Source organism: Podarcis filfolensis, assembly GCF_964270895.1.
Source record: "Podarcis filfolensis genome assembly, chromosome: 5".
Taxonomy (NCBI): Eukaryota; Metazoa; Chordata; class Lepidosauria; order Squamata; family Lacertidae; genus Podarcis; species Podarcis filfolensis.
In genome coordinates, this window is record NC_139608.1 from 9733785 (window position 1) to 9757149 (window position 23365).

Here is a 23365-nt window from a genome sequence, read left to right on the forward strand (position 1 = left end):
GTGAGATTTGGGAAACACTGCGTAGAACACACCAGAGGGATGCTGGATCTTCAGCGTTGCTGTATTTTGAGAAGCTGACCAATCTGAGGCTTGCGCCTGATGGAGATGTTCAAGCGCACCTGACGGAAATGAAATATCTGCGCCAACAGATGGTGGAACGCAATTTCCGTCTACAGGAGGAAGTGTTTTGCTTCATGATGATAAACAGCTTAAATCGGACTTACAAAACGGTTGCCAGTCAGCTGGGTTCCCTTCCGGCGAACGATTTGACCGCGGAGAGGGTGACTGCCGTTGTTTTGAATGAACACGACAGGCTTGCTGCACTGGAGGTGAAGGACAGGGGGAGGGAAGAACGGAGTTCTAATTCCCCCACTGATGTAGCTACTGGAGAGGATGCTGTAGCTTTGAACGCTGTCCGATGTTACAATTGCGGACAGGCTGGGCATCTTCAGCGGAGCTGCAAGAAGCCACGCCAGCCGAAAGGAGCGAAGGGCCGCTCAGCAAAGCCTGAGGCAGCAGGCAAAGGTCATACCAAGTCTTCGGTGAAACCTGCGAAGGCCCTGATGGCGAAAGGAACTACGCCAGAAGTTGGACACTCTTTTATAATCGATACGGGCTGTAATTTTCATATGTCCCCACACAAGGCGCTCTTTTCAACGTTTAAGAAGCAAAGCTTCGCTGTGGAACAAGCCAACGGTCAGGAGCTGGAAGCGACCGGGGTTGGAACTGTGTATCTAAAGAGTCTGAACCTGACTATACACAATGTTTACTTGGTTCCTGAATTGAAGTTCAATCTGCTGAGTGTTTCGCAGATTGCAAAGAAAGGACTGAAACTGTCCTATGATGCTGAGAGCTGCAAGATCTTCAAAGATGGAGAGTTGTATCTTTCTGCCAGAGAGAAAGATGGACTGTATTTGTTGACTTTTGACCAAAGTGATTACATGGAATGTAATTCTGAGTCTAACTTGATTTCTCTTGCAGGTGTGACCAAAACGAGCGCCAAGAAGGTGGCCAGGGTCGACAGAGCGTTTCAGCGGGTGTATGCTGATGTGATTGGTCCTCTAGAACCATCTAGAGGCAATGCAAGATTTTATCTTGTGTGTGTGGATCATTTCTCTAACTTTGTCTGGGTTTATGTGTTAAAGAGGCCACAGGAAGCCTTAGAAAGGTTTCAGGAGTTTTGTGACAAGGTTAAAGTTATGCATGATGCTAACATTGATTGTCTTTTGACAGATGAGAAGCAGATTTTTCTTTTACAGGATTTCCAGAGGTTCCTGCACAAGAAAGGGATTAGACACAAGGTTGCTGTTTCAGCGGAAGCGTGGAACAGGGGTGTCTGTGTATGGGTGAACAAAGAATTACAAAAGGGGATGAATGCGCAATTGCTTAGTTCACATCTGCCACATGAGTTCTGGGCGGAGTCACTCATGTCGTATTGTCATGCGTGGGTGAGAAAGGTTTCAAGAGAGTTGGGAAGTTCTCCTTTTGAGAAACTGTTCCACAGAAAACCTTCTGTTGCCCATTTCAAGGTGTTTGGGTCTCATGTGAGGACAGAAGCTCCAGGTGGAGTAAAGAATGCCAGAGGCATTTTTGTGGGATATGAAAAGGGTCTCTACAGAGTAATTTTGTCTGAATCTGGTCAGGTGATTCTCACAAAATTTCTAGAGAGTGCTCCCAAACAGGAGAGAGTGATAGTGCACACATTTCCCACAGAGGACAATTCAGATGATGATGATGATTTCACAGAGTACAGTGGTACTGAGAGTGACAGTGATAGCTCAGAGAGCTCAGTTGTCACAGTCATTGAGAGGAAATCTCACGCAATGGATAGACCTTCACAGGTGAAGGATGAGCCACTGTTTACTATTGGAACTGGTTCTCCTAAGAGTCCTGAGACTGAACCAGTGAGCAGAGAGGATCAGCACCTCTTGCGCAGGTCTGAGAGAGTCACAAAGGGTGAACCACCCAAAAGGTACTCAGAAGAGTTTGCTAACTTAGCTGTTGCATGTGTTGCTGTTGTAAACAACCGAGGACAGGTTGGAACTGTGTCTAAGTCAGAGACAAAGACACAACAGAAAGTTGCTAGCCAAGGTAATGCAGATGCACTCATTCCTTGGAAGCCAGACAACCAGAGAGGTACACTGGGGAAACCAGTGGCGGGTAGTTCCAAGGGTGGAACTGAAACAACAGGGGAGTGTTATGTGTATAACAACTGTTTGTTTTCTTCTCTGGATCACGCTTTGCTTGCCGCAACACGCATTGATTCTTTTGGGGGAGGTTGTTACGAAAAAGGAGCAATGCTGCTGAGTGCTCCAGGTGGCTGGAAAGCCAAACAGGATGTTGATGTTATGGGACTGTACCGTGGGAACAAGGGACAGTCTATTATGTGCACTGAGCACCGGATGTTAGCTCAGAGTGTCACATGACCCTGTACCAGAAGTACATGGGTGGAGTTATTCTCTCTCTGCTGTGGCTGCTGAGGAGTGCAGACATGTTCTTTTCTGCACTGCTGGAAAGACAGAAATAAAGGCATGTAAAGACATTTCTGTCTGTCTCTTTCCCCTCCCTGGGGATGGCAGGGAGTGAGGGAGGAGGGATGGTTGTGTTCTTCTCACGTTCGTGAGGAGGATCGGCCGATAGAGACCTCGCCTTGTCTTGCCGGGAGTCGCTGACTGGGAGGTCAACATGGAATCAAAGCCGGGCACCTGGAGAGTGCCAAATTCCTCTGACTGAAGGCTTTGAAGAAGAATGATGTAACTGTTAGGTGGATCTGTAGCTGGTTGACTGACCGAACTCAAAAAGTACTCATTAATGGTTCCTCGTCATCCTGGGGGAAAAGTGACAAATGGGGTGCCACAGGGTTCTGTCCTGGGCCTGTAGTTGTCTTTATAAATGACTTGGATGAAGGAATTGAGGGGATGCTCATCAAATTTGCAGATGACACAAAACTGGGAGGGGTAGCTAATGCAGCAGAAGACAGAATCAGAATTCAAAATGCCCTTAACAGATTGGAGAACTGGGCAAAAGCTAACAAAATGAATTTCAATAGGGACAAATGTAAGGTTCTGAACTTAGGCAGGAAGAACCAGATGCCCAAATATAGGATGGGGGACACCTGGCTTACTAGCAGTACGTGTGAAAAGGATCTAGGGTCTTGGTGGACCACAAGCTTAATATGAGTTAATAGTGTGATGCAGCAGCAAAAAAAGGCTAATGGTCAAGAGAAGTATAGTGTCCAGATCAAGGGAAGTACCCGTATTTTTCGCTCTATAACACGCACCTGATCATAACACGCACATAGTTTTTAGAGGAGGGAAACAAGAAAAAAAATTCTGAATGAAACAGTGGATGTATAATTTTGGTGCTTCATGCTGCGGCCACAGACATGTGATTGGACGGTGAGTTTGGGGTAGGCCAATGCAAAAATCCTGAGAATCCATGTGGATCTGTGCTTTGTAACCACAGCAACCGAAAACAGCTTTTACAACTTTGTAAACAAAGCAACCAAAAACAGAAGAGGGTGGGCAATAAGACCCTGAGGCAGAATGCAGGAAAGCAGCAGCCTCCTCTCTGCAGCGCGCGATCTGATTTTTGCCCCTGCACTTGGGCCAGTCGGCTCCAGGGACCACACATTCGCTCAATAACACGCACAGAGATTTCCCCTTACTTTTTAGGAGAAAAAATGTGAGTGTTATAGAGAGAAAAATACAGTAATAGTACCACACTATTCTGCCTTGGTCAGAGCACACTTGGAATACTATGTCCAATTCTGGGCACCACAATTTAAGAAGGATGTTAACAAGTGGCAAGTGTGCAGAGGAGGGCAACCAAGATGATCAAGGGTTTGGAAACTAAGCCTTATGAGGAGCGCTTGAAGGAGCTGAGTTTGTTTAGCCTGGAAAAGAGGAGACTGAGAGTAGATATGATAGCCATCTTCAAATATCTTAAGAGCTGTCACATGGTGGAGGAAGCATGCTTGTTTTCTCCTGCTCCGGAGGGTAGGACTTGAACCCATGGCTTCAAGTTGCAAGAAAGGAGATTTGACTAAACATTCAGAAAAACATTCTGACAGCAAGAGCTGTTCAGCAGTGGAAGAGACTCGCAGGAGAGGTGATGGACTCTCCTTCCTTGGAGGTTTTAAAACAGAGGTTGGATGGCCATCTGTCATAGATGCTTTAGCTGAGATTCCTGCATTGCAGGAGGTTGGACTAGATGACCCTCGGTGTCCCTTACAACTCTACAATTCTATGACTCTATGATAACAAAAGCGGGAGTAGGAATCAGGAGGCCTCACCAAAAGCCAAAAGGATGGGTTATCTCCAAGAGTGGGATTTCAAATTTCACAACACCTTGTACATTATCAATGAAAGATATTTCAGAAGTTTTAAAATATGATATTTAGTTCTCCCTGACTCCAAAGAACCCCATGGCCCACATACACTGATAGCAATTGCTTGCATTTCAAGTAGTGTAACATCAACCCAACCAAAGTTCAGCATTCCCACTGAAGCCTGTTGAGATCCTGCCCCATAAAAATATAATTGTGTTGCATTTATCACACTGTGTTAAAGATGGACATTTCTGCTAGCCCAGGAAAATCATCACTACACACTTCAGAGATGCCACAAAAATAGGAGGAGTTCAAGGGGAAGGGAGATTAGGGAGCCTCCTGGGCAGAGGATTCTGAACCCTCAGTCACATTGGCCTTGCTGTTAATATGGCCTTGACTGTGCTTTCCAGCAACCAACCCTTCACTCTCCTTCAGTCTTTAAAACACCCTTAAGAAGTAAGCTAAGCATTAAAAACAGTCCTGTTTGTTCAGTCAAAAAAGAGCCAGAGAGCAATTCTATCAGCTGATCTCATTAAACCTATGCCAAGCAAGCCCTTTCCAACCTCTGCCCCACAAGTGTATCGGCTTGGCTCAGCATGAACTGGTGTTCCATCAGCTAAGAGCCAAACTGGGGAGGTCTATGGTTACACCTAAGTTTTGTAGCTTGCATTAAGGCTGCAGCAGTCATACTGAAGGAGGAAATAGCTATGCAAAAGCAAATTACCAGGGTCCATGAACCCCAATTACCTCATTATGTCCGACAAAACTCTACTATTGCTTGTCTGATATCTTCCAAATTGTCCTTTTTTGTAAAGAAAATCTGGTGGGCTATTACATCACATGCTTCGCTCAAATTATGAGTATCAGCAAAGCCCTTCATATGGTCACAGGGACACATCTTAAAACATACACACACACACACACACACTACACACACATAGTACACAACATGTACACAGATCGGTCTTGTTAATAAAAAAACATTGTTATATTAATAGACCATGTAGAGAGTTTAATTTGTATCTCTATTAAATTAAACATACGGTGAACAGGGTATAATAGATTTTCTATCATTCAGCTGCCAATGTGGCAACAGAAACCAGTTACTCTTGTCAGTGGTTTGTTTATTGGCTTATTTGAATTAAAATAAAGCTTTGCTTCTGCTGACTGCACATCATTATCTATGAGACCATAATCCTGCTAGCAAATCCTATATCTTCCAGAACTGGCTCTTTTGTTTGGGATTACTGAGAGCTTAGCCTATAACAAAGAGGAATAAGGCATTCCTCTCATCCTCGTAATTAAGTGTGGGGAGTAATTTAGAAACAAACCCAGCAAAGATGTACATTTTGGAGCCGTGTTTCTTAACAGAACCAAGGAATAGGAAAGGCCAAACGCTGATTATGTTGAACATAATGTTTAAGCCATTAAAACTTCTGTACGACGGGGATCCTGCTTCTTCTTTTGCTGCCCCCCCTTTCTTAAAAACCCCCATACCTCTCAGGAAGGTATTATGTTTCTCTGCATGACAGATGTGTGCCCCCCCTTTTTTACTTGAAAGGTACATTATAAAACTTGGGTGGACTTTAATTTATACTCCCTTTCTCTTTAAAAAACATTGTCAGTGCGCAAATTAACAATTTAATGTATATGGCAGGACATATGTTTTAATGTGTCAAATCATACTGCGACTATCTCCGAAGCAAGCACACATTTCAAAGCACTTGCCCAAAGTCTGCTGGGTTAAAACAATGTCCATAATATATTTAGTCACCAACAGTTTCTATCCATGTGGCAAATTCCCAGCAGGAAGATAGCAGAGTATATTTTGTGACAGATCATCAGCAATATTCTGGGGTTACTGCTGTGGATATATCCATCTAGCCTTACCCTGTCGCTCCTTCTTTGTATGTTTTCTTGTAGTTTTTCACAACTATGTTTTGAAAATAAAAACAGTTTTGATAGTGGAAATATAAAACTTCATTGTTTTGTGTAACCCAAGTAAATAAAAAAGCTTTTTTAAAGATAAGTCTCCAACGGCCGTTAACACAAATGGAAATTCTGAGGAAGAATCTGAAATGAAACCAGGTCCCAGTGAATTAAAAAGAACTCCACGCCTCAGATTAAAAATGGCCTAGTGGACTTAAGGAAACACTTTTGCCCTGATGACCACTACCCCATCCTAAATTCTGATGATGGTGCTCTTCCTTTTCTTCTTTCTGCATGGGACATTAGATCTGCGGGAAGCAGAATACCTCATTCCCAATGGCTGCCTTGAAGCACTGGAACATCAGCCTAAAAGAGACACATTTAGCACCCTCCTGACAAATTGCTAAGAGGGCTGTATAAACTTCTATTTTCTGTCAAGCATCATCCTAAAATGTTGCTGATGGTTTTTTTTTGTTTTTTGCTATTTGGATTAATTGTAGTTTCTTTGCATTTTTATTATATTAATACTGTTTTTATTTACTGCTTGTTTTTAAAAAGATAAACTAACTTGAGGGTTAAAAAAAGCCCCCAAAGTATATACATCTTATTTTAAGAAGAAGAAGAAGAAAGAAAGAGAGGGAGGGAGAGAGAGAGAGAGAGAGAGATTTAGGCAAAGTGACAGTTCAGAACATCTGTTAGCCTTCTGTCTGTGTATCAGCTCGGTGTCATGGAGTGCGCAGCTGTGGGCATTTTCAGCTTCTTTTTTGCTCACATCTGTCACAGTAGTACAGTAATATAGGTAATTAGCAACACCTCGTATAAACCATTTGCTATTTTAATGTTCTGAATAAGTAAAACGAGCATCAGAGCCCTTTAAAGGAAAGGGGGGGAGCAAAGGAAAGGGGAATATACTACGTGGAATGTTTTGGTCTTTTAAAAACGCTAGCTGATAGTTCTGAGTTTTACATATTAAAAAAGTGTTTCTACAAATTAGGATCTGATAAGCTTAGCATGAACAAAATAGCAAATGCAGAGGGCAAATGTAAAATGTTCTTATGCTCTAACAACTGATTTGCCATAAGTAAAGACAAAGCTAGGGAGGAACTTGACATCTCGAGTTTGCCCGGCGGGAAAGCAGTGGCTAAATTGTATATTTCTCCCTTATTAGAAAACCAAGAGATCTTCAATACCAGGCAATCTTACTGTCATTTGGTCCTCTCTTTGCTCAACCTCTGCAGCCTGGAAAGAAAAGGATCACCTTGCAACAGTGGCTGCGGTCTCTATCCCTACCGGGCAGTGAGGGGAAAAAACCTTAAGTGGGGTAATTACCAGTAGGACATTTCTGAACCAAAGCCAACACTGCTGAAACCTCTGAACAGGTGAAGAAAGAAGGGAGAGGAGAGAACATTCAAACAGACTTTCAAGCTACCTTTTCAGGCCATTTAGCTATCTCAAAAGAGAGTGGCCACAAGTACATCCTGATGATAATATCTAGAGGATAAGGATTGCAAATTGACTGGTGATGTAGAGAGCATTAATTCTCGAGTGTCTAAGAGAGGCATAGAATCTCCAGAGATTTTGAGGATTTCCATATTATTTAAGGGATAGGCAATTCCTGATTTGAAAGCATAAAATATAGATTCCTTAGAGTCATTGTTTTGTTTTTGTATCTTGACAAAACAATGAGATCACAATTTCAGTCACTTGATGTTTCAAGCACTGCTTCCAACACAATCAGGAGGGCCAGGGACTCTCTTTGTTTAGTTTAACATGCATTGTTTAATATAGTGTGCCTCTGAATAACAGTTGCTGGCAAAGAAGTGTATGAGAGAGCTGTTTTCCTCATGTCCTCATGCTTGTGGGCTTCCTGAGAGCATCTGGTTGGCCACTGTGGAAACAGGCTGCAGGACTAGACAGGTCTTTGATTTGATTCAGAAGCCAGGCTCTTATTATATTCTTTACATGGGGAGGATGGTGTCTATCTCTTAATGAAACAGAAATAGATTTCATTGCCTTAAAATTCTCTCTCTTCTCCCTCCTCTCCCACATGCATCCAAGAATGAAAAGTCACAAACAATGGCAAGCGGGGTGGGGATTAGGAAGATAAAATAAATTTGGGTTGTACTGTGTTGGGGACTTTTTCAGCCTATCTAATGATAGGCACATGCATCCAGGTCTGGCCCCCAGTGCATCCACAAACCAAAAGGTATGACAGTCAGGCCACCATTGGGCTAGCTGCTTGTGTGACCCAATGTATGGTGACCATAGAGGGCTCTCTTGCACACAGTATTTCCTTTTCATAGAATTGTAGACTAGGAAGGGGCTCCCCACTTGCTGCTAAATTTCAATATCTAATTGCAATATATCCACTGGAAAAACATAATTACATTATATGGCTTTTTGTGGGGGAGGGATGTTTTGCATAATTCAGGTTCCATGCAAAGTTTTGTAGAAACACAGACACAGGGAAATAAAAAACTGAACTTTAAAACATGAGCCAGAAGTTTGAGACTATCTGCAGTTACAGATGGAAGAGTAGATGAAAGCTATGATGGAGCGTTTCATCACAGGGATGAAGCAAAGGGGATATAATGTCATGACCCTGTTATGCAGGGATCCAAAGACCTTCCTAAAAGCTACAGAATATTTACAGGAATTCAAAGCTCAAGGCTGTAAAATTACCCTTTTAGTCTTTGCTCACGCTCCACTGTGGGGCAGGGCTTCCAGCAGTCATCAGGGCTTCCACCAAGATATAAGGCTTATTTGAGGGCTGCAGCCTGAAACGACATTGATGCCTTGGAGCTGTCCATGGTCTTGGAGAGCCTGCTTCTGACTGTCAACTTCAGCTCAGCACTGACTGTGGAATACATTCATTATGTGGACAAGCACACACACTACTCATGTAGCTCCTTTCCACAGGAATGAAATTGCAAAAGATGGCATAAAAACAACCCCTACAGTAAGACTGTTGATGTTTATGAGACTATTCGAGTTTAAGTGGTTTCAAGGCTATGCTCTATGTGAGGTTTAAAAGATGAAGGGTTTACATACTCAGTTGGCATATAGCACAGCAACGTTGCTTTGTATGGCTTTGTAGGACTTGGAAATGCCTGTAGCATAAAAAGTGCTACAACCTCTCCCACAACAACTCTATTCAATTCCAGAGATGCCCAATTAAAAAAAACACCCATAAATTTGAGTTGCTCCTTCTCACCCTCCTTCAACAATAAGCACGGCAGAAAGGTCCATTAACACTCTTGCATACTCTTTTTGAAAGAGACATTGGAATGTTCGGTTAATAGACTGATCTGATTGGCTGAACATTGTTGGACCTTTTTTATAATTGATACTTTTTTAGCAACTGCACAAAGGTAAGGACTTTAGCCTTGAATACCACCTACTGGCAATATGCCCATATGGAGAAAACTAGTGCTAAAGGTATTTATTAAAATACGCACTTTAGAATAGTATGCTTTTCAGATCTAGTAATTATGTTACAGAGTGTGTAAAAGGGTGGGTTTTTTTGGTAATCAATGGCACACAGGGGCTCCAAGCACACGCACACACACATGCACACACACACACACAGAGAGAGAGAGAGAGAGAGAGAGAGAGAGAGAGAGAGATCCCAATGGGACTGATTCATTTCAGCTGGAACACATCCAGACTGGTCCCCTTTTTGGATTTGAAATGAAAATACTTCAAGGCCGCCATTGCGTCACAATCCAATCAAGCCCAAATGTCAAATAAGGGACTGCATACACTATTCTTCTTAGAAAAAAAGACTTCATAGTTTAATAGAAAGAGGGGCTATTGGAATTCTTTGGCACTCCTACAGTACTTATTGCAGAAAGGACAAGAGAAATATGTTGTTGGCAGGAATTAATTTTGCAACAGTCAAAATAGGCAGCAGCTACTGCAGCTGCCCACTGGAGAATCCCAAGTGCTCTCAGCTTTTCACACAATCCCTGGCGATGGCAGCTATTCACAAGCAAGCTAATGGTTTAACCCCTTGTATGCCTTCGACTCACACGAAAGAGAAGGCAAAGCAGGTCAGGGAAGAAACAGAGTGCCTTTTGAATAAGGGCACAATCCACTGGGAAGTTCATCTGTGTAAGCCCCTCTGCAATGAATGGGAGCTGCACAAGAGCTCTTGCACTGAGTAGTACTCTTGCACAGCTCCCACTCCCACATGAGAACTTCCCAAGAGACTAAGTGCTGTGCCTGTAAGGGAGCTTGCGGTGCTCCCTATCTTGCTTTCTTGGGTTAGGGTCTTAGAACAGAAACGAGTGGAAGGAAAAAAGGAGCATCCTGTTGCATAGAATTTTACTCATCTCTCCATTCTGTGTGTTCTCCAACACACACACACACACACACACACACACTTTGCAAGTACCTCAGCTATTGAGGGTTTCATGTGGAGGAAAGCACCATTAGGAAATGAATGCGTGGACAGACATACACCCTGACAAAATTGTTTCTCAATTTGTTCTAAGTCACGGGTTTGTAATTTTTGCTCCTTGCAAAAGAGAAAGGGAGAGAGAATATATTAAGAGTCAGCTGGAACTTATGAGAAGTAATGCCAATTTGTTGGTAAGGTATTTATTCAAATTCATAGGCAAATCTAACCAATCTGTTTACAAGCTAGAGTCTTGCATCAGCTCCAGCCTGCACAGTTCCAGCTGACCATGTGGAGGCTGTGAGACTGGATCAAAGAGAGAAGACAGAGAGAGAAGGCAATAGCCAAAGGCCATGACATCATTCAAAAACACCAACAGTCAGTAAATATACAGTAAAACCACAGCCAAATCTACTAAAATTCTTTGTTACATAGAATAAAAGGTAGTTCTCATATAAAATGTAAAAATTAAATCTCCAAATCTCTTTTGCAGTTGACCACTAGTTTATCTAATTATTTCACCCTAATCTTCCTAGCATGGGACGTGGGTGGCGCTGTGGTCTAAACCACTGAGCCTAGGGCTTGCCGATCGGAAGGTTGGCGGTTTGAATCCCCGCAACGGGGTGAGCTCCCGTTGCTCGGTCCCTGCTCCTGCCAACCTAGCAGTTCGAAAGCACGTCAAAGTGCAAGTAGATAAATAGGTACCGCTCTGGTGGGAAGGTAAACGGCGTTTCCATGCGCTGCTCTGGTTTCACCGGAAGCAGTTTAGTCATGCTGGCCACATGACCCAGAAAAACTGTCTGCGGCTCCCTCGGCCAGTAAAGCGATATGAGCGCCGCAACCCCAGAGTCGTTCGCGACTGAACTTAACTGTCATGGGTCCTTTACCTTTTTAAATCTTCCTAGCTGCCAAGGCATAAAGCTACTTTATAAGTTACAAAGTCATAGGCATCGCTCAGCAGCCATTTCCCCCTCTCCACCCTGGTTAAATTGATTTCCTTCCCAAACAGAGGTTTTGTGAATTGATTTATTGGGTCTGTTTATAGTGGACATTGCAGTAACAACAACAACAACAACAATTTATACCCTGCCCAACAACAACAACCATTTATACCCCGCCCATCCGACTGGGTTTCCCCAGCGACTCTGGGCAGCTGCCAACAGATTAAAAACAGAATAAAACATCACACATTAAAAACTTCCCTAAACAGGGCTGCCTTCAGATGTCTTCTAAAAGTCAGATAGTTGTTTATTTCCTTGACATCTGACGGGAGGGTGTTCCACAGGGTGGGCGCCACAACCGAGAAGACCCTCTGCCTGGTTCCCTGTAACCTCACATCTTGCAGTGAGGGAACTGCCAGAAGGCCCTTGGCACTGGACCTCAGTGTCCAGGCAAAACGTGTTACGAAAAAGGAGCAATGCTGCTGAGTGCTCCAGATGGCTGGAAAGCCAAACAGGATGTTGATGTTTTGGGACTGTACCGTGGGAACAAGGGACAGTCTATTATGTGCTCTGAGCACCGGATGTTAGCTCAGAGTGTCACATGACCCTGTACTGGAAGTACATGGGTGGAGTTTTTCTCTCTCTCTGGCTGCTGATGTGAGAGGGTGCAGACATGATTTCTCTGCACTACTGGAATGACAGAAATAAAGGCATGTAAATACATTTCTGTCTGTCTCTCTCCCCTCCCTGGGAGGGAGGGGGAGGAATGGTGTGTTCTTCTTTCACGTTGGGAAGAATCGCCGATTGGAGACCTCCCTTGATCCTGCCGGGAGTCGCAAACAGGAGGTCACAAAGATTCAAGCCGGGCACCTGGAGGGTGGCCAAATTCCTCTGACATGGCTTGATATCAACATATGGTAGCAGACGCTGCTGGTTATCTGATCCATGGGAATCAGCATGAGAGGTGAGAGGTTGATGGATCGTGTGCCATCCTCTGCACCAAGGAAAGAAGATAACGTCTGCAATTGCAGCCAGAAGCTGAACGGCTGGACACCAAGAGGGGGTGTTTTCCAAGCGACGGAGCCCCAAAAAGGTATGCTGAATATCGGGCTAAAAGTGTGAATGCAGATTGATTTATTCTCTGGTTCACGAGAGCTGCGTTTGGAAAAAACAGCTCTGAGAGTAAAGCCTTGCATACCAGGCATTTTTGCGGTGAGATAACGAAGAAGTATGCACAGTTGCTAAGCAACGACAGTCAGGCAGTGGAAAACTACTGACACCTGGGGCTGGCTCAGTCAGAGCCGGGAAAGCGAAAGTTGTTTTGACTTTGAGACAGCTTGGAGATTGCCTGCCTGAGAGAGAGGCAGAAAGACAGCTCAAAAAGGAGCTTTTGGATTATACTAGCTCGAGAAAAGAGAGCTGAGGCTTGGATTCAAAATGGATGCCAAGGACAGGGGGAGGGAAGAACGGAGTTCTAATTCCCCCACTGATGTTGCTACTGGAGAGGATGCTGTGGCTTTGAACGTTGTCCGATGCTACAATTGCGGACAGGCTGGGCATCTTCAGCGGAGCTGCAAGAAGCCACGCCAGCCGAAAGGAGCGAAGGGCCGCTCAGCAAAGCCTGAGGCAGCAGGCAAAGGTCATACCACGTCTTCGGTGAAACCTGCAAAGGCCCTGATGGCGAAAGGAACCACGCCAGATGTTGGACACTCTTTTGTGATTGATACGGGCTGTAATTTTCATATGTCCCCGCACAGAGGACTCTTTTCGACGTTTAAGAAGCAAAGCTTCGCTGTGGAACAAGCCAACGGTCAGAAGCTGGAAGCGACCGGGGTTGGAACTGTGTATCTTAAGAGTCTGAACCTGACTATAAACAATGTTTACTTGGTTCCTGAATTGAAGTTCAATCTGCTGAGTGTTTCGCAGATTGCGAGGAAAGGACTGAAACTGTCCTATGATGATAAGAGCTGCAAGATCTTCAAAGATGGAGAGTTATATCTTTCTGCCAGACAGAAAGGTGGACTGTATTTGTTGGACTTTGAGCAAAGTGATTACATGGAATGTGATTCTGAGTCTAACTTGTTTTCTCTTGCAGGTGTGACCAAAACGAGCGCCAAGAAGGTGGCCAGGGTCGACAGAGCGTTTCAGCGGGTGTATGCTGATGTGATTGGTCCTCTAGAACCATCTAGAGGCAATGCAAGATTTTATCTTGTGTGTGTGGATCATTTCTCTAACTTTGTCTGGGTTTATGTGTTAAAGAAACCACAGGAAGCCTTGGAAAGGTTTCAGGAGTTTTGTGACAAAGTTAAAGATATGCATGATGCTAACATTGATTGTCTTTTGACAGATGAGAAGCAGATTTTTCTTTTACAAGATTTCCAGAGGTTCCTGCAGAAGAAGGGAATAAGACACAAGATTGCTGTTTCAGCAGAAGCGTGGAACAGGGGTGTCTGTGTATGGGTGAACAGAGAATTGCAGAAGGGGATGGAAGCACAGTTGCTATGTTCACATCTGCCACATGAGTACTGGGCCGAGTCTCTACTGTCGTTCTGTTATACGAAGATGAGAAAGGTTTCAAAAGAGTTGGGAAGTTCTCCTTTTGAGAAACTGTTCCATAGAAAACCTTCTGTTGCCCATTTCAAGGTTTTTGGGTCTCATGTGAGGACAGAAGCTCCAGGTGGAGTAAAGAATGCCAGAGGCATTTTTGTGGGGTATGAAAAGGGTCTCTACAGAGTAATTTTGTCTGAATCTGGTCAGGTGATTCTCACAAAATTTCTAGAGAGTGCTCCTGAAAAGGAGAGAGTGATAGTACACACATTTCCCACAGAGGACGATTCAGATGATGATGATGATTTCACAGAGTACAGTGGTACTGAGAGCGACAGTGATAGCTCAGAGAGCTCTGTTGTCACAGTCATTGAGAGGAAATCTCACACAATGGATAGACCTTCACAGGTGAAGGTTGAACCACTGTTTACTGTTGGAACTGGTTCTCCTAAGAGTCCTGAGACAGAACCAGTGAGCAGAGAGGATCAGCACCTCATACGCAGGTCTGAGAGAGTCACAAAGGGTGAACCACCCAAAAGGTACTCAGAAGAGTATGCTAACTTAGCTGTTGCATGTGTTGCTGTTGTACACAACCGAGGACAGGTTGGAGCTGTGTCTAAGTCAGAGACAAAGACACAACAGAGAGTTGCTAGCCAAGGTAATGCAGATGCACTCATTCCTTGGAAGCCAGACAACCAGAGAGGTACACTGGGGAAACCAGTGGCGGGTAGTTCCAAGGGTGGAACTGAAACAACAGGGGAGTGTTATGTGTATAACAACTGTTTGTTTTCTTCTCTGGATCACGCTATGCATGCCGCAACACGCATTGATTCTTTTGGGGGAGGTTGTTACGAAAAAGGAGCAATGCTGCTGAGTGCTCCAGATGGCTGGAAAGCCAAACAGGATGTTGATGTTTTGGGACTGTACCGTGGGAACAAGGGACAGTCTATTATGTGCTCTGAGCACCGGATGTTAGCTCAGAGTGTCACATGACCCTGTACTGGAAGTACATGGGTGGAGTTTTTCTCTCTCTCTGGCTGCTGATGTGAGAGGGTGCAGACATGATTTCTCTGCACTACTGGAATGACAGAAATAAAGGCATGTAAATACATTTCTGTCTGTCTCTCTCCCCTCCCTGGGAGGGAGGGGGAGGAATGGTGTGTTCTTCTTTCACGTTGGGAAGAATCGCCGATTGGAGACCTCCCTTGATCCTGCCGGGAGTCGCAGACAGGAGGTCACAAAGATTCAAGCCGGGCACCTGGAGGGTGGCCAAATTCCTCTGACATGGCTTGATATCAACAAAACGATGGGGGTGGGGACGCTCCTTCAGGTATACTTGGCCGAGGCCGTTTATTGTCTCCCAAGACAGATGGATGCCAACAACTACAGAACCCAAACCATCCCAGTTGTTTGTAAGCTTCCTATGGAACTAAGCGACATCAGAATCCTCTATGAGAGGCATGGATGGTCTCAATCTATAATCAGTTATGATGTGCTTTTTCCCATCTCCTATTAATTTGAAGGGGACGCGGGTGGTGCTGTGGGTAAAAGCCTCAGTGCCTAGGACTTGCTGATCGAAAGGTCGGCGGTTCGAATCCCCGCGGCGGGGTGCGCTCCCATCGCTCGGTCCCAGCGCCTGCCAACCTAGCAGTTCGAAAGCACCCCCGGGTGCAAGTAGATAAATAGGGACCGCTTACTAGCGGGAAGGTAAACAGCGTTCCGTGTGCTGCGCTGGCTCGCCAGATGCAGCTTGTCACGCTGGCCACGTGACCCGGAAGTGTCTTCGGACAGCGCTGGCTCCCGGCCTCTAGAGTGAGATGAGCGCACAACCCTAGAGTCTGTCAAGACTGGCCCGTACGGGCAGGGGTACCTTTACCTTTACCTTTTTTATTAATTTGAAAGAAATGTGTACAGGTTCTGGTGGTTTATGCCTGTTGGCAGATTTGGGGAATAAATTCCAGACTGCATGTAATGCTTGCATAAGCCTTGTTCCAAAGTTTTGGCAGAAATTCACAGGTTAGATAAACGATGTTCATGGAACAACTCAGTTATGGGATCTGCACTGTGCTGTTAGTTAAGTGCCAGCTGCAATAGGATTTAAATTGCACACTGTTGCAATTGGTGATACAACAGTTGCCCAAATGCCTGCACAGCTTCATGAGTGGTGCTGGCACTGGCTGCTTCTGGACAATATCCCTGGCATGACATGTACATAAGAGGGTTGAGACGATATGCATGTTCAGTTGGCATATGGCTCACACAGTTGCTGATGATCTGTAGCATTAAACCTTCAAACTGGGAAGGTGGGGTGCATTCACAAAGGAATTTAATGTGGATTTGCTGTTACTCAGGTGTGCAAGCTTTCCCCAGTGTCCACATGACTTCCTCCTCATTTAAATTATTATTTTATTATTTATTATTATTAATTGAATATATAAACCGCCCTATACCTGGAGGTCTCAGGGCAGTTCACTCCTCACCCCTTAATCTACATTTACCTGCTCCCTGTATAATTCAGTAACAGAAATTAATCTGAATTCATATTGCATCCAGTGCAAGTGTAGACACAGATTATTACATCAAGTTATGTTGGTGATTCTCCAGCTGTGTGGTGATGGTGGCAGGTGTTCTTTAACTCCACACCCACTTCTGTTTGCTTATTGTGGCAGCCGAAATGATGCCTATTTCCAAGTGTGTCTATTTTCAATAGTTGCATGGTGAGGGCATTGTGCAGAACATAAATCAGCTTTACATCTTTAAATTTGAGGAGAAGGAAATCTTCTCCATAACATTCCATAGCTTTGTCACACCTGATCCAGCCTGTGTTGCTTAACATCAGTTCCTGTTAAGGCAAGTGAGATGCCTTCATGCATTGATCTGGTATTGCAGCATTTGTAGGCAAAGTGCAATTTCTTACTTTTGGTTTAAGAACAGATGAGTAAGTTTCTTAACTTGTTTTCAGAAGTGTGATATGAAAATTTGGTTTATTTTTTGGGGGGAGGGAGCGGAACATATGGATTAGACTGGTATTTGACACATTTCCCTTTTTTCATGTTTGAATTTTGTAGCTAGTTCCTCCATGTCTTTGTTCTTTATCACAGACATCTTCAAATATCTAAAGGGCTGTCACACGGAAGGATGAAATTAGCTTTTTTCTCCTGCTCTGCAGGCTAAGGACCCGACCCAATAGATTCAAGTTACAAGAAAGGAGATTCCAACTAAACATAAGGAATACCTTTCTGACAGTAAGAACTGTTCAACAGACGAATGGACTCCTTCAGGACTTTCCTACCTTGGAGGTTTTTAAACAGAGGTTGGTCAACATTCACGTATGCAAGCTGAGATTCCTGCATTGCAGGGGGTTGGACTGTATGATCTTTGGGATTCCTCCCAACTCTACAATTCTATGAAAGTTGAACAGTTAGAACTCTTGTCTTGAGAAGACTAAGGAGGTGACATTGGAAAGCAACAAGAAGGCAACAAGAAGGAGGTAGGCCCTAGAGCTTTGACTGACAGTGCACAATCTTGGAGAAGAGATTGTTGAATTCACCAGCTGCTAGTAGGCACTCAGGGACCAGCTGCATCAATATTATTTCCTTAGAAATAAGGAATAAAGGGGAATTTCTGTATTTTGCCAACTCTTTCCTTTTTTAAAAAAGCAATTTGTGAGAAAGATATTTTGAGCTTTGGACAGACATACTAGGCTACTTTTGCACAAAATCAAAATACATTTATTTGATAATGTTAACAGAGAGTACTCTTATAGTGAATACATTGAAAATTTCAAAGAGAGAAAAAAAACAGACTTCTGTTATCTACAGAAGTGTAATAGTCCCTTGCTCATTCTTCCTCAAGCAGTCAAACAGGGGGAATACTTAGGGCCAAATGACATGTTCGAATAAAGATGTGTATTTTAAACATTGGCAGCTGCTTTTGATAGAGAAAATCAGCTTCAGGAGAGGAGGGCAATTTTCAAAAGAGAACTAGAAGAAAAGTGCAGGTGGGAAAAGGCAAGGGTTAAGCACCCCACCACTTTGCCACTGAAAATTGCCACCTCTTGATTCTGTTTTTCACTAGAAGAATCAGCTGTTGTAATTTAAATGCATCTGTTTGCACATAACAGAAAGTTTGTCCCTTATTGGGCTTGCTTCCTTTGGAGAAGTGGGCACTGGAGTCTAGGGCATAAGCCACTTGGTGTGCAAGTTCCACTAAAATTAATGGGAGTTGCATGGTTCTCATGTATGTGCGGATGACGCATTCCAACTACCATGCTTCAGAACCTATGGAACAACCTCTTCAGAAAAACCACTAACATATGTTACATAAATGCATTCATTCTACAGCTGCTTCTATTAAAAGCAACAAGCTTTTAGTTTGTCTTTTTCAATTGCATTGTTTTGTCATTGCTGTCAGGATGCTCTTAGCAATGTTTGTCCTGATATCTGTATGTCAGCTGAACAGAACGTACAGCAATTAGGCACTCATTCCTCTTATTTGCTTCCTTGAGATTTATGCCTTCCCATTCTTAGTTTTGTCAAGGCCATTTAAAACATAGGGGGCGTACCTATACCTAAAACAATACTTTGCTGGTGATTTCTTAGCCTCTTCTCCACTAATTTGTCCCGTTAAGGGCAGATACATAATATGCTGACTCAATCATTGGTTTTGTTTCTACAAAATTAAGGGGGAAAATAATTTATGAAATTTGTTTTAGATCAGCCTACAATCTAAACACAAGTTGGGACAAGGCTAGAAGCCTGAAAGTTTCAGTAGACTAATAAAGGCACAAACATTAAACTGAAAGAGCAACTATAAAGCTATGGGAACCTCATAAGAGTTGAAAGAGAGAAAAGTGGGAAACAAAAGAGGAAGAATCATGGAGGAGGAGGAAAGGGCAAAGGGCTTTTAATGCATTAGTAGCAATAATAATAGTATTTATATAGGTTTTTAAAGCTCAAACTATTGGCCAGATGCTATCATAATTATCTTTATAACAATCTACAAAGGCCACTTTACTCATTACCTTTCTGTAAGTGTACCTGAGATGTTCTAAAGGTTTAGCTGAAGATATATCCTCTAGTATATCATATTGGTGTACATGACAAGGACTCCTGGCTACAGCTGTCAAGTGTATACTCAAGAGCAAACTTGGACTATACTGCTGCATAATGTATGAAACTACCCAAAGGTAGGCCAACATCATTACCCTTATATTGCAAGGGTGTGTTTTAGAGGCAGTTGCTTGCTGAAGTCACCCAGTAGCATGCTCCAGTCTGAGGTGAAACTTGAAGTGAAGCATTCCAGTCTTCACGCTGATAGCCAATATACTACAACAGCTTGACTAGCATGACATGCAGAGTGTCATTGAACTTCTTGGTTCAGGGGTTGGGATGGAGCTTGGAAGGAGAATAAGGAAGAGCAAAGAATGTACTTTTATATGCCGCTTGTCTTTGTCCATGGAGTTTTCTTGGCAGGGATACTGGAGTGGCTTGCCAGTTCCTGCTCCAGGTGGATCACGTTTGGTCAAAACTCTCCACTATGACCTGTCCATCTTGGGTGCCCTGCTCAGCATAGTTCATAGCTTCTCTGAGTTATTCAAGCCCCTTCGCCACGACAAGGCAGTGATGGTTTTCCCAGTAGTGATGTATGGAAGTGAGAGCTGGACCATAAAGAAGGCTGATCACTGAAGAATTGATGCTTTTGAATTATGGTGCTGGAGGAGACTCTTGAGAGTCCCATGGACTGCAAGAAAATCAAACCTCTCCATTCTTAAGGAAATCAGCCCTGAGTGCTCACTGGAAGAGACTCCAGTACTTTGGCCACCTCATGAGAAGAGAAGACTCCCTGGAAAAGACCCTGATGTTGGGAAAGATGGAGGGCACAAGGAGAAGCGGACGACAGAGGACGAGATGGTTGGACAGTGTTCTCGAAGCTACCAGCATGAGTTTGACCAAACTGTGGGAGGCAGTGGAAGACAGGAGTGCCTGGTGTGCTCTGGTCCATGGGGTCACTAAAAGTCGGACATGACTAAATGACCAAACAACAACAACAAGAATGTACTATTACTTGATCAAGGACCTCTGGTAACACATGGTGGCAGTGTTGTAGATTCCACATACTCACAATGAAAGAATGAGTGAAAGAACCAAGAGATACTTCAGTCTACTAAGAACAGCCCTATGCTTTAGGCAGGGAGACAATGGCAGCCCAGTCTGCTCAGTTACCGGTATTTGTATTTACAACCCCCAGTGACTAGCCCAAATGGAGGTACAGATTTGAGGGGTTCTGAAAAGCTTTAGATATGATGATGATGATATATTTATTTATACCCCACCTTTTTCCCTGACAGGAATCAAGGCGGCATACAGATAAAAAAAGAATTGCTAAAAACATGGGGGGGGGCCGCAATTAAACATTAATATAATTAAAACTACATACACATATAAAATCTGTTTAAAACATACAAATAATTACAATAAAAACAGCATGGCAACAGCCCTTGTATTATAAGCCTGTTGGAATAAGAAGGCTGTCAGCTGCAGGTGGAAGGACAACAAGGAAGGAGCTAGACTAGCTTCTCCAGGGAAGGTGTTGGCAGAAGCCACCAAGTAGGGAGACAGTCTGGCAGAAGCCACCAAGTAGGCCCTCTCCCATGTCCCCACCAAGCATGCTTGTAAGGGTGGGCAGGACTGAAAGAAGGGCCTCCACTGAAAACTTCAAAACCCGGCCAGGTTCATATGAGGGAATGCCATATTTCAGATAGCTTTGACCTAAGGGAGTTGTATGATACCTATAACCCGGTCAGCGATGTGGCTACAGCTCTTTGAGCCAGTTGAAGTTTCTGAGCACTTTTCAAAGACAGGCCCCACACAGAGCGCACTAAAGTAATTCCAACAGGGTGTCGTGTGTCACTGTGGCCAAATCAGACATCAGAAGGGATGGACAGCTAGCACATTAGCTTTAACTGTGCAAATGCTCTCCTGGCCACCACAGAAACCTGAGCATCCATGCTCAATACTGAGTCCAGCAGCATGCCCTAACTATGAACCTGTGTCCTCAGGAGTAGTTAAACAGCAAACCAGAAGAGGAGCAGATTAACACAATGATTTATCTAATGGAGAGTGAGTCAGATGATATCCTGTTATCATTCCAGCTCAGTGAGGAAGAATTAAAGAAATATTATATAGGGAATAATAGTATTGAAGAAGATTTCACTCTGACATATAAAGTGATTTACGAAGGGGAAACTCACACTTGCAAAACGAAAATGAACTCATGGATTATTTTATTACCTCTATAGTATGCAGTTGAGCTTTCATGACAAGATGTTTAGGGACAGAACGTTTGTGGGGGCCAGAGATGTCTGAACAACTACAGTTGGGTGGGAAACTCACCTAGGAAAAAGAAGTCTCCCAGGGATGGAAGGATCTGCCAATTTCAGTTCATCATAGAATCATAGAGCTGGAAGGGACCCAAAGATCATCTAGTCCAACCCCTTGCAACGCAGGAATCTCAGCTAAAGCATCCATGACAGAGATGGCCATCCAACCTCTGCTTAAAAGCCTCCAAGGAAGGAGAGTCCATCACCTCTTGTGGGTGTCTGTTCCACTGTCAAACAGCTCTTACTGTCAGAAAGATTTTCCAAATGTTTAATCAGAATGAATCTCCTTTCTTATAACTTGAAGCCATTGCCTCGAGTCCTACCCTCAAGAGCAGGAGAAAACAAACATCAGTTGCTCATTTCCCCAATCTTAAATTCCATTCTCCATATTTCTGGAAAAAATAGTTGTTGCTGTTTACTTTAAATCTTCATAAAAATTCTGCAGCATTTAATGCAAACTTCTTCCAATAAACATATTTTTGTATGCAGACCAGTGGTTTACTGAGGACCCCCGTGTTTTAACTGTGTATTGACAAATGTACTTTTTTCTGACTGACGGTCGAATAAAAGGTTGATACTGATACTGAGGACCCCCGATTTCTCAAAAGCCAAGCCATGGACCCCCTACTTTTGAAAATTTTGATAACTCTATGCTAGTTACCTCTGCAAAGCAATTTTTTTGAATAAAATGTGGCGTGGCTCCTAATAAACAAAGGATTTTAGGGATACTAAAAAACAGAGTAGGGCTGAGTGACATCTGGTTTTCAACATTGTGATACATCAGTAGCTAAACATTGTGATATTCTGATATATCACGATGTCTGAAATTAGGGCTCAGATGTGGGGATGAGGGAAGGAGCAGTCACAGAAATCAGATGGGTGGGGGGAGGAGAGAAAGCAGAGTCACCTCCACCACATGGTTTGAGTGGAAGGGGTTGGGGGGTGCATCAGTGGGGCAGCCAGCAAAGACGCACATCCACTGTGGCTGCTTTCTTTCTAACTGAGAAAAGCTGTTCTGCCTCCATGCCTGGGGAAGGTAATGCCACGGGCCTTGAAGTGAGGGCAATCAGCTGTCTTGTTCTCCATCAGCGTGAGGGGAAGGCAACACCTCACAATTGGACTGCCCTGCGTGATGGAAAACTGCAGCGTTATTGGCTGCCCTGGTCTTGCTCAGCATGAGGCAAGGCAGCTCAGATTATCGGCTGAGATTATCATGCAATATTGGCAGTGCCTTGAAATCGGCTGCCCTGTTCTCCCTTGCCGAGAAGTGATATATTGCTGCATACTGCCAGGTCAAAATCACTATCGTGGTGTGATTGCAAAACCACTTTTGGCCAAAATATTGAAAAATCACACCGCACTAAAACAGACCATAAAATTTGTGATAAAGGTAAAGGAAAAGGGACCTCTGACTGTTAGGTCCAGTCGCAGCCAACTCTGGGGTTGCGGCGCTCATATTGCTTTATTGGCCAAGGGAGCCGGCGTACAGCTTCCGGGTCATGTGGCCAGCATGACGAAGCCGCTTCTGGCAAACCAGAGCAGCACACGGAAACACCTTTTACCTTCCCACCGGAGCGGTACCTATTTATCTACTTGCACTTTGATGTGCTTTCGAACTGCTAGGTTGGCAGGAGCAGGGACCGAGCAACGGGAGCTCACCCCGTTGCAGGGATTCAAACCGCGACCTTCTGATCAGCAAGCCCTAGGCTCTGTGGTTTAACCCACAGCGCCACCTGCGTCCCTCCAAAATTTGTGATAGTACCATGCAAAAATGACAAAAAAATAATTTGGAGGGGGAAGGGATGGGGCCACAGACTCCCTAGGTGTGCTCTGCCTAT

General features: G+C 43.9%; 1 protein-coding gene across 1 annotated transcript in view; it reads right to left on the reverse strand.

Annotated features, from left to right (window-relative positions):
• The window catches only part of LOC310763263 (uncharacterized protein), a gene marked incomplete at its 3' end in the record, with an annotated part of 435273 nt that overhangs the window by 107009 nt on the left and 304899 nt on the right, over positions 1 to 23365 (reverse strand). The gene's annotated exons all lie outside the window — the stretch shown is intronic.